General features: G+C 45.5%; 1 protein-coding gene across 5 annotated transcripts in view; it reads left to right on the top strand.

Moving 5' to 3' along the window:
* QRICH1 (glutamine rich 1) overlaps window positions 1–13,032 on the top strand; it is a 1,772,469-nt gene that overhangs the window by 843,621 nt on the left and 915,816 nt on the right. The gene's annotated exons all lie outside the window — the stretch shown is intronic.

The following is a 13,032-nucleotide window of genomic DNA, read 5'->3' on the forward strand; positions in this document are numbered from 1 at the left end:
TATGAGAAAACTACAGTGGTACCTAAAGAATTTATGGTCTCAACACAGGCACAGCTTAGAAACCGAAATTCCACTAATCCCATGACTGAAACAAGAGTTCCTATGGTGGGCTCAAGCATGCCAGTCAAACCCAGGCTTGCCCTTCCAAAACTTTCACACAAGCCAAACCATCACAACGGACGCCTCAGACCTAGGTTGGGGGGCCCACATGCTGGACAAATGCATACAAGTATTATGGACCCCAGATCAACTGCACCTGCACATAAATCAAAAAGAAATGCTGGCAGTAAAACTAGCAATCCAGAATTTCAGACCATTCCTCAAAGAAGGCCATTTGATGATAAGGACAGACAACACCACAGTCATGTGGTACATCAACAAACAGGGAGGCACTCATTCATACCTTCTATGCCGAATGACTCTGGACCTATGGAATATGGCTCTGAGCTACAACATTCAGTTACAGGCAATATTTGTACCGGGAAAAGAAAACATCCTAGCAGACATGTTAAGCAGAACAAACTCGGATGCTCACGAATGGATGCTACACCCGGACATCTTCAAGGCCATCACACAGAAATGGGGAATGCCACAAATAGACCTATTCGCATCCCCACTCAATCACCAGCTCAAGAAATTCTGCACAAGGACATACCACCCACTTGCATGGAAGGTGGACTCTCTATCCTTCAGTTGGAAAGGCCTGACAGCATATGCATTTCCACCTCTTCCCTTGATGCACAAGGTACTACTGAAAATCAAAGAGGAGCGTCCAAGGATAATTCTGATAGCTCCAAATTGGCCAAGACAACACTGGTATCCATTGCTGAGGAGCATGTCTCGGAACAGAACGTGGACACTACCCCTGATGCCTTTGATGTTAACTCAGAGCAACTACAACATCATGCATCCAAATCTAAAAACTCTACAACTGACTGCCTGGAACATTACATAACAGCAACTAACCCAGATTTATCCCAAAGGGTTAAAGACATTATCCTGGAGGCCCGAAGACCTTCGACAAGAAGGAACTGTGCACGGAAATGGAAAAGGTTTGTCATTTGGAGCACTGAAAGAGGAAAAGATGTGTCAAAGGTAGATATTGCCAACATCCTGGAGTATTTGGCAGAGCTTCTCCATACAGGCCTGTCCTATTCCTCCATCAAGATACATGCATCAGCTATTTCTGCAGAATACAGCTTCGATCCCCCTGTCTTCTCACATTCTCTACTCAGGCAGTTCCTCAGAGGAATCAAGAATGTAAAACCTCCTAGGAAACCACCATTACCAGCATGGGACTTGAACTTTGTGCTAGAAAAATTGACACTCCCTCCATTCGAACCAGCAACAACAGCAGATCTACAACACCTATCCTGGAAAACTGCTTTCCTATTGGCAATTACCTCAGCAAGAAGGGTTTCGGAACTACAGGCCTTAATGGCAGTACAACCCTTCCTAATCTTCCATCAAGATAGAGTATCCATGAGAACTAATCCTACATTTATGCCTAAGGTGGTATCCAGAGTGTCTCTAAACCAGGCAATCCACCTACCTACCTTCTTTCCCAACCCACAGAACAGGGGGGAAAGACTGCTGCATACCTTGGATGTACATAGACAGTTGCGCTACTACCTGGACAGAACCAAGGGCAATAGAAAAACTGACCAGCTTCTAGTAGCCTATGCAACAGGAAGGGAAGGAAAAGCAATCTCCAAACAGACAATCTCCAAGTGGATAGGAAATTGCATAAGGTTCTGTTACTCCTACCATGGAAAGCCAATTCCACAGAACATAAGACCTCACTCCACAAGGGCTACAGCCACTACCACAGCTTTCTTACGAGGAGTGGCTACCAAGGACATTATTGAGGCGGCTACTTGGACCTCCGTGCATACATTTGCCAAGCATTATAACTTACCTCTATACTCTAGATCCCGAGCAGTGTTTGCCACTGCTGTACTGCAAGGGATCCTAACTACACCATAATTCTATTTCCTCCTCCCCTAGTTTGGCTATGGTATTCTACCCATTTGTTATGACTGCAGATGCATCCTTGAAGGACATAGTACAGTTTTGTACCTACCATAAATGTAGATGTCCGAACAGGATAGCATCTGCAGTCAGGATTACCCACCCTCCTTCCCCTCTGTGGTACTCCTAGGGTATTTACCCTCCTAATAGCTAGCTAGGGGGGGATCTCTTATGGTGTATTTGTTTGTATATATGTACATACATGCTTATTTTTTGTGTTTGCCTTCTACTTTTTTGGAAACATTGGCATTCATCCAAAATTTAGCTTTCCAAGAGGGCAACTGGCATCTGGGACAAGAAACACTGAGGAAAATGGCGTCGGCTGATGCCTTTATACCCGAAGACCAGCAGAGATGACGTCGGGTGAAGTGCGACACCAGCCGAGGCCAGACCCAGACTTTGGAATCCGGCCGACCCAAGGGCTGCCTGATGACAGGACAACCCATTTGTTATGACTGCAGATGCTATCCTGTTCGGACATCTACATTTATGGTAGGTACAAAACTGTACTTTATACTATGCCGTTGGATCAACCGACGACCTCAGTACCGAAAAAACTGCAAAGACAAGGATAAAGACAGGCATCCGAGGTCCAAAACCGACGACGAAACCTCTTCTAGGCCACTCTTGTTCTCAGTGATGCGCTTTCGCAGCCCTGGACACCCGCTACCTCAGAGCCACAGGCTGCTTCCGACTCCCACGTGGAGACATCTAGGCCTCTGGAAACTCAAGTTATTGGGCCTACGGAAACTAATCCCTCAGATGGGTCCAGAGCTGCTGAGTAGGCATCGGCTTCTGAGGGTATTTTCAGACCTTCACAACTTACCATTAAATCAACAGCCAAGACAAAGGTACCATTAAAGACAAAGAAACAAGTCCAGCATTCTCGTGGACAGTCCTCCGGCCATTTTAAGCATCTGTTTCTTAGGCATGAAGACCTCTTTACGCTAATCAGGGGTTCCCATCCCCCTCCTGAGAAAAGGCCTAGGCAGGATACAGACTATGATTCCTCTGATCAGGTTTCCATTTTCTCTGATTCCTATTCAGACCAGGGATACTCTCTACTCCCCTATGAGGACTCTGATGCTGAAGAATCTATCCCTTCAGCCTCTCCTCCTGCGGATTATTCTTTTGGGGAAACTTTACATACCATGAGGGAGCATTTCCATTGGGAAAGTCAGGATTACTCAGAATCCAAGAAAAGGTTCAGGGATTTCCTTTTATTGCCTCAGCACAGGCCCCTGGCTATTCCGCCTGTACTAGATATTGAGGATGATGTGTTCTCTGAATCCAGCCTATCTCCTGATTCTTTGCCCCCTGCTCCAGCCAAGCCAGATAGGTATTATAGAGTCCCTGACTCTCACAAGTTTCTTTACAAAAACCCTTCTGCTGATCTAGAAACTATTTCTCAGGGTCCAAAAGAGATTAAGACTTCCATTGCAAAAAATCCAGTACCCTCTGACAGAGATTCCAGAGCTTTGGAAAGATGGGGGAAGAAAGTATTCACTTCTGCAACTTTAGCAGTAAGAGCTTTAAATTGCCAGTTTCACATGCTTAAGTACCAACAATATTTAATGGCTCAGTTAAAACAGAAAATGCTTGCAAGCTCAGAAGCTCCTGATTGTAAAGAAATGCAGGATTTATTGCATGCAGTTGAACAGGTGGGAAAACATCTGCAATGTGGTTTTGATTCTTTAGAGGCCTCTTGTAGAGCCGCAGTTACAAGTTCTGTGATTCGAAGACATGCTTGGTTAAAAGAACAAAGTTTACCTGATCATGTTAAGGCAGAATTATTGGATGCTCCTTTACAGCATGATACCTTGTTTGGTGTTAAGGCAGAAGAGGTGTTAAAGAAAATGGAGGATAAAGCTAAATCTATGCAAACAGTCAAGGATTTCTTACAGGTACAGCCACCTCGGTTTAGCAGAAAATGGCCAACAAAGAATTGGTCCTTTCCAGTGTCAGACAGGCCACAGAGAGGCAGATACAGACACTCAAGAGGCAGATCTCAACCCCAAGCCTCTAACAGACGACGACAGTGGGGCACCTCAACCCCAAAAGGAGGTGAGGACAAGTCCCAACCATACAGAAAACAGTCACAATGACTTTCCCCTTCGTACGCCAAGCACTTCCCTTTTGGAAGCCCCCTTAGGGGGAAAACTAGCACTTTTTTCTCAAAACTGGCAAACAATCACCCAAGTCAAATGGGTTCTGAATATTGTATCTCAAGGTTACAGGTTCCACTTTCATACTTTACCAAGGCTAAAATGAATGCCGGACCTGCCACAAAATCAATGGGCAGAGGCACAAAAACAAATTTCAGACCTCATGGACATGAGAGCTATTCAAAAAGCACCAAAACAGGAACAAGGACAAGGATTTTACTCAAGACTCTTCCTGGCCCCCAGAAAGGACAAGGCCTGGAGGCCCATACTAGACCTTTCAGTTCTGAATACTTACCTGGATATTCCGAAATTCAAAATGTTGACATTACAGCAGCTTCTACCCATGCTGGGCAAGAAGGCTTGGCTTGTTACTCTGGACCTCAGAGGCATACCTGCATGTCCCTATCAGACAAAATTGCAGAAGATACCTCAGATTCAAAGCTGGTACAATGCACTACCAATTCTCTGCACTGCCCTTTGGCTTATCTACTGCGCCCAGGGTCTTCACAAAGTGCCTGGCACCAGTAATTGCATTTTGCAGACAAAAAGGAATTCAAATATATCCATACCTGGACGACTGCCTCATTCAAGCAGAGACAAAGACATTTTTCTACAGTATCTGGCGTTTGTAAAAAGGTTGCTAATTGCTCTAGGGTACACGGTAAACGAAAAGAAGTCAAAACTAGTGCCCTCGCAACAGATTATATTCCTGGGTGCCAGCTTAAATACAACGGCCCACATGGCTTACCTCACGCCAGACAAACAAGTTCAACTAACTCAATATTTTCAATTACTGGCAAAAAAGTCCCATCTCCTTGCAAGAAAAATTCTGCAGGCCCTGTGATTCGTGGCATCCTGCATACTACTAATACCATATGCCAGACTGCATATGAGGAAATTACAATGGTACCTAAAAAGTGTTTGGACTCGACACTCCCACAGTTTAGAAGCAGTAATACCAATGATTCCCTGCCTACAACAGGAGTTTCGATGGTGGGCACAGGCATGTCACCTAAACAAGGGTCAGCCTTATACCCAACCCACAGCCAGGCAAACTCTAACAACAGATGCTTCAGATTACGCCTGGGGAGCACACATGGCAGGAAAATGCATTCAGAACAAGTGGACCACAGACCAGATGCATCTTCACATCAATCAAAAAGAGATGTTGGTTGTTCAAAATGCCCTAACAGCTTTCAAGGACCTTCTACATCCAGGACAATTATTACTAAAGACAGACAACACCACAGTAATGTGGTACATAAACAAGCAAGGGGGCACTCATTCTTATCCCCTATGCAGGCAAGCCATGACCTTGTGGAACACAGCTCTAATGTATCAAGTTCACCTGCAAGCACAATTCCTGCCAGGAAAGATAAATACTCTGGCAGACGATCTAAGCAGAAATATCATGGACCCTCACGAATGGAAATTGAATCCACAAATCTTCAGCATGGCAACGCAAAAATGGGGATGCCCAGATATAGATCTTTTTGCCTCCCCACTAAATTGCCAACTACAAAAATTCTGCACAAGGACTTATCACAAGCAAGCATGGAAAGTGGATGCTCTTTTGTTCATCTGGAAAAACCTAAAAGTTTATGCCTTCCCGCCACTGCCTCTCCTTTCAAAGGTACTCCTAAAAGCCAGACAGGAAAAACCCCAGATGATCCTGATTGCTCCAGACTGGCCACGCCAGCACTGGTACCCTATCTTAAGGAACTTGGCTCAAGGCCCACCATGGATTTTGCCTCAAATTCCACACCTTCTGACTCAACAAAACAATCAGATCCTGCATGATCAGCTCAAAACCCTAAACCTGGCTACATGGCAGATACATTAGTCAAACAGGCAACACCTCTCTCTAAAGCTGTTATGGATGTCATTTTGGAGGCCAGGAGGCCTAGCACCAGGAAAGCTTACTCAGAAAAATGGAAAAGATTCTGTGCCTGGAACCAGGCTCAAAGCCTTGACCCTCTTGTGCCAAACATTCCTCAGATTTTACAATAGTTAACTGAGATGCTGGACAGAGGCCTATCCTTCTCATCAATTAAGATTCACGCCTCTGCCATTTCAGCACATTACAACACTGATCCTCCTTTATTCTCTCATCCGTTGCTAAAGCAGTACCTCAGAGGGGCTAAAAACATAACTGACCCGGAGAGCACCAACACCACCTTGGGACCTTAATTTCGTTTTGGAAAAACTGACCCTACCACCTTTTGAGCCAGCCAATACAGCTGATCTAAAATTTTTATCATGGAAAACCGCTTTGCTCCTGGCAGTAACTTCAGCACGAAGAGTCTCAGAGCTACAGGCATTAGTGGCAGTGGAACCTTTTATAATTTTTCATCAGGACAGGGTATCTTTAAGGACAAACCCTACCTTTATGCCAAAGGTGGTATCTAGTGTGGCTCTTATCCAAACCATCCATTTGCCAACTGTTTATCCAAACCCCTAGAATAAAGGGGAGAAACTTCTACATTCTTTGGACATACACAGGCAGCTACACTTCTACTTGGACAAAACAAAAGCTTTCAGGAAAACTGAGCAACTGTTTGTAGCATATGCTGCAGGATCACAGGGGCAAGGCTATCTCAAAGCAGACTATATCCAAATGGATAGGACACTGTATTCGGTACTGCTACACACAGTATGGAAAATCAGTCCCAAATAACATTAGGCCACATTCCACCAGGGCAACAGCCACTTCAACAGCCTTTTTCAGAGGAGTACCTACCAAGGAAATTTTGGAGGCTGCAACTTGGAGTTCAGTGCACACCTTTACCAAACATTACCACCTGCCTCTTTACTCTAAATCCAGAGCAGGATTTGCCACTGCAGATGTTCATTGTGCATACAGCTGCAGTCATAACAGATGGGTTTTCCTGCCGTCAGGCGGGTCCTCGGTCGGCCGAATTCCAAAGTCTAGGTCTGGCGTCGGTTGTCGTCGCTTCCTCCCTGACGTCAGTGCGACAGGGGTACAAAAGAACCAGCCAACACCATTTTCTCCAGTCTTTCTTGCCGCGCGGTGCCCGAAGCAAAAGCAGTTCGCAAGTGCCGGTCGGCCAGCTCCTGAGATTACGAATATTTTTCAACCAAAGTCTTCTTGAAAGCTAAGTACCCCGTTGGGGGAACTTTTCTTGCCTCAGACCGATGTCGGACAAAGTTAATAATTGCATTTCATGTGGGAAGCAAATACCGCATAAGGATTTTCATTCCCTCTGCATTCCTTGCTTAGGCCCAGACCACGACGTCTCGGCCTGTAGTTTTTGTGCTACATTCAACAGACGCACTATTAAGCGTCGGGTGGAGTTCGCCCAACACTATTTTGGCAAAAAATGTAATTACATTATGTCGTCGGATACTCCGACTCCAGTTTTGAGTAAAAGACGCAAAGATAAGGACCGACATACAAGGTCCGCGGCTTCTACCGACACCACGCCAAAGCCGACTACAGGTGGTCCGGTTCTCAGTGAGGCGCCTATGCAGCCCCTGACTACCGACGACACTTCATTGGCGGTGTCTACTGTGCCCGAGGTCGCAGGCTCTTCGGCCCACACCCCGACTACAGATACCGAAGCCACTCTTGGCGGTGAAACTCAGAGTTTAGACAGGTCTGCCACCTCTCAAGGTGTCTTCAGGCCTTCCTCTTCTTTTTCCATCAAGGCTTTCACTAAGTCTAAAGCAGCCATGCATACTAAAAGAAAAGCTCCACAGGGCCCTTCTCAAGGCCCCATGCCTAAAAAGCAGATGCTCAAAATGGCTGAGGATTTGATTACTCTTATCAGGAGTTCTCACCCCCCCCCCCCCGACAAAAGGCCCAGAGTGGAGGAAGAATCTCCCTCCTCGGACCAGGCCTCCATTATTTCAGAACATTCTGATGACCAGGAACATTCGTACTCCCCTTTTGAAGATTCTGATGCAGAGGAGTCCATTCCCTCTGTCTCCCCCCTGAGGATTACTCTTTTTGGGGAAACCTTGCATACCTTGAGGGAACACTTCCACTGGGAAGGCCAAGAGTACTCAGACTCCAAGAAAAGGCTTAGGGATTTTCTCTTGCTCCCTCAGCACAGGCCTCTGGCTATACCTCCTGTCTTAGACATTCTAGATGATGTGTATTTGGAGGCCTGCCTTAACCCAGACTCTTTACCTCCAGCCCCAGTCAAGCCTGACAGGTATTACCGGGTTCCTGACTCACACCAATTCCTATACAAAAGCCATGCGGCTGACCCAGAAACTATCTCACAGGGCCCCAAGGGAATTAAGGCCTCCACTGCTAAAAATCCATTACCTTCAGAGAGAGATTCCAGAGCTTTAGAAAGGTGGGGGAAAAAGGTATACACCTCGGCCACCTTAACCATGAGGGCATTAAACTGTCAGTTCCATATGTTAAAGTACCAACAGTTTTTGTTATCACAGTTGAGAAGCAAAATGTCAACCTGAACAACCAGACTTGAAGGAGTTGCAGGATTTGATACATAGTGCTGAACAAGTGGGTAAACATACCTTGCAATGTGGTTTTGATGCTTTAGAGGCCTCCTGTAGAGCTGCTGTTACAGGATCAGTCATACGTAGACATGCCTGGCTCAAAGAGCAAACCTTACCAGATCATGTCAAAGCTAAATTACTAGATGCCCCTCTGCAAAAAGATGTATTGTTTGGTGTTAAAGCTAAGGAGATATTAAAGAAAATGGAGGAAAAGGCAAAATCAATGCAAACAGTGAAAGATTTCCTACAGGTACAACCTCCACGTTTCAGTAGAAATTGGCCTTCCAAAAATTGGTCCTTTCCAGTCACGGACAGACCCCAAATAGGTAGATACAGGCATCAGAGGGGCAGAGGGCAATCTCAAGGATCGTTTAGAGGCAGACAATGGCAAGCACCTACACAAGAAGGTGGTGAGGATAGTTCACAGCCATTCAGAAAGCAGTCCCAATGACTTTGCCCTTTGCATGCCAAGCAAGGCTCAAATGGAAGCACCTTTAGGCGGAAAACTGGCATTATTTCGAAAAATTGGCATATTGTCACAAAAGACAAATAGATCCTGGACATTATAGACAGAGGCTACAGATTCCACTTTCACACCCTTCCAAAAATGAGAGGCATGCCAAACCTGCCACACAATCTAAGGGCAGAGGCACAAAAACAAATTTCAGATCTCATGGACATGAAAGCTATTCAAGAGGTACCTGCACAAGAACAGGGTCAAGGTTTTTACTCCAGACTATTCCTGGTACCAAGGAAGGGAAAAGATTGGAGACCTATTTTGGACCTATCCATCCTAAACACATTTTTACTCATGCCAAAATTCAAGATGCTCACATTACAGCAGCTTCTTCCCATGCTGGGCAAGGAGTCTTGGCTGGTAATATTGGACCTCAAGGAGGCATACCTGCATGTCCCAATCAGACAAGATTGCAGAAGATACCTCAGATTTCTTGCAGGTTCAACCCATTATCAATTTTCTGCATTGCCCTTTGGCTTGTCTACTGCGCCCAGAGTGTTCACGAAATGCCTGGCATCGTAACTGCCTACTGCAGACTTCAAGGGATGCAAACATACCCATATTTGGACGACTGCCTGATCCAAGCGGACAGCAAACACATACTTCTGAAACATCTGGCTTTTGTAATAATGTTGTTGAATTCTCTGGGATACACAGTCAACAAAAAGAAATCAAGGCTAATACCCTCTCAAACAATAATTTTCCTGGGTGCCAACTTGGACACAAACACCCAGATGGCCTACCTCACGCCAGAGAAACAGGGGCAACTAACTCAATACTTCAGAAAACTAGCAAATTTCACCAGGCTGACTGCAAGGAAAATCCTGCAGGCTCTGGGATTCATGGCATCTTGCATCCTACTAATCCCATGTGCAAAGCTGCATATGAGGAAACTTCAGTGGTACCTGAAAAACCTATGGTCTCAACACAACCACAGTTTGGAAACAATAATACCACTGATTCCATGTCTTCAAAAGGAATTTCTGTGGTGGGCTCAAGCATGCCAAAGAAACACAGGTCTCCCATTCTGCAAGCCTCAAGCAAATCAAGTCATCACAACAGACACCTCGGACTACGCCTGGGGGGCGCACATGACAAATCGGTGCAGTCAGGGCAAATGGTCCCAAAAAGAAAAGCACCTACACATCAATCAAAGGAATTGCTAGCAGTAATACATGCTATTATAGCTTTCAAAAACCTTCTGCATCCAGGTCAGCTATTGATAAGGACAGACAACACCACAGTAATGTGGTACATAAACAGGGAGGAACCCATTCATACCCCCTATGCAGACTGGCCATGTCTCTGTGGAATATGGCTCTGGAGTTACAAATCGAACTTCAAGCACAGTACTTGCCAGGCAAGGAAAACACGCTGGCAGACAACCTAAGCAGAAATATGACAGATCCACACGAATGGAAGTTGCATCCTCAAGTTTTTACAGAGATAATTCAAGCATGGGGAAGGCCAGACATAGATCTCTCTGCCTCCCACAGAAATTACCAATTGGCAACATTCTGCTCAAGGACCTTTCATCCACAGGCCTGGAGAGTGGACGCACTCTTTCAGTTGGACAACCATGACAGTTTATGCCTTTCCACCTCTTCCTCTGCTGCCCAATGTTCTATTAAAAACCAGAGCAGACAGACCAAAGATGATTCTCATTGCTCCAGACTGGCCAAGACAACACTGGTACCCACTCCTGAGGAGCCTGACGCATTCCCCACCATGGATCCTACCTCTAATGCCTCCTCTTCTGACTCAGCACAACTTCAAAACCTTCACAGTGAGCTGAAACCACTCAATCTGGCCGCATGGAAGATTCCTTAACTTCACAACAGGCCCTACTTTCCAAGGAGGTGCAGGATGTCATTTTGGAGGCCAGAAGGCCTTCTACTAGAAAAGGTTACTCCACAAAATGAAAACGGTTTTGTGCCTGGAATTAGAGAAAGGGTCAGAATCCTGAAATACTGAATTTACCTCAAATATTACAGTACCTAGCTGAGATGCTAAGCAGTGGACTTTCATTCTCCTCCATCAAAATCCATGCCTCAGCCATTTCTGCAGAATACAACACTGATCCTCCTTTATTCTCTCACCCCCTCTTAAGACAGTTCCTCAGAGGGGCTAAGAATATAAAACCCCCAAGGAAACAATCAGTGCCTGCTTGGGACCTCAATTTAATTCTAGAAAAACTGACCTTGCCTCCTTTTGAGCCAGCTGCCTCAACAGAACTGCAATATTTGTCCTGGAAAACAGCCTTCCTTCTGGCTATCACCTCAGCTCGCAGGGTATCGGAACTACGAGCCCTCATGGCTGTGCAGCCTTTCATCATTTTCCATCAGGACAGAGTTTCCTTACGAACCAATCCGTCCTTTATGCCAAAGGTAGTATCCAGGGTAGCTTTGAATCAGGCTATCCACTTACCTACCTTTTACCCTAATCCTCAAAACAAAGGGGAGAGACTACTACATTCCTTGGACATCCACAGACAGCTGCGTTATTATTTGGACAGAACAAAGCCTTTCAGAAAATCAGAGCAACTCTTTGTGTCCTATGCTACACGAGCTCAAGGGAAGCCAATTTCCAAACAGACAATCTCAAAATGGATAGCCCTCTGCATACGCTTTTGTTACTCTTTTCATGGTAAAACTGTACCTGCAGGCATCAGATCTCACTCCACAAGGGCCACAGCTACCTCTGCAGCTTTCCTAAGGGGGGTTCCTACCAAGGATATTTTGGAAGCAGCCACTTGGAGTTCTGTACATACCTTCTCCAAGCACTATCACCTACCGTTATACTCCAAATCTAGAGCAGGCCTTGCCACTGCAGTCTTGCATGGCATCCTGGCTCCTCCTAGTTCCACCTAGTGCCTACCACCCCTTTTTTAGCTTTGGGATTCTACCCATCTGTTATGACTGCATCTGTATGCACGATGAACATAGTACAGTTTTGTACCTATCATAAATGTAGATGTTCGAGTGCTAATACAGCTGCAGTCCAGGTTTCCCTCCCTCCTTCCCCTCTTGGGACAGGCCTAATGGCTAACACCTCTTCATACAACCTGATTGGGGTATTCATTTATGGTGTATTTGCTTGCAACTACTGTTTTTTGATTATATTGCATTGCATTATTACATAAATTTATGTATTGCCTTCCTTCTGGGGGCACCTGACATCTGGGGCAAGAAAAACTGAAGAAAATAGCGTCGGCTGGTTCTTTTGTACCCCTGTCGCACTGACGTCAGGGAGGAAGCGATGACAACCGACGCCAGACCTAGACTTTGGAATTTGGCCGACCGAGGATCCGCCTGACGGCAGGAAAACCCATCTGTTATGGCTGCAGCTGTATTAGCACTCTGACATCTACATTTATGTTAGGTACAAAACTGTACTTTCTGCAGGGCCTCATAGCCAATCCTAACTCTTTATAGACCAGCCACCCAACCTCAGCTTTGGGATTCTACCCAAGTGTAATGACTGCAGCAGTGTAACACGATGAACATAGTACAGTTTTGTACCTACCATAAATGTAGATGTTCGAGTGTTCACACTGCTGCAGTCCAGGTTACCCTCCCTCCATCCCCTCTGAACTAGCTGGACTTACCTATACCTTTCTATCCTATACAACCTGTGTGGTGTATTTGCTTGCAACTGAAGGTATTGTTTTAATTTTATCTCTATATATTTTTGATTAGCAATATGTATTGCCTACCTACTAGGGGGCACCTGACATCTGGGGCAAGAAAAACTGAAGAAAATGGCGTTGGATGCATTTTATATACCCCTGGCACACTGACGTCAGGTAAGAAGCGACAGCAACCGACA

Source organism: Protopterus annectens, chromosome 7.part1 (assembly GCF_019279795.1).
Source record: "Protopterus annectens isolate FY-2018-M chromosome 7.part1, PAN1.0, whole genome shotgun sequence".
Classification (NCBI taxonomy): Eukaryota; Metazoa; Chordata; order Ceratodontiformes; family Protopteridae; genus Protopterus; species Protopterus annectens.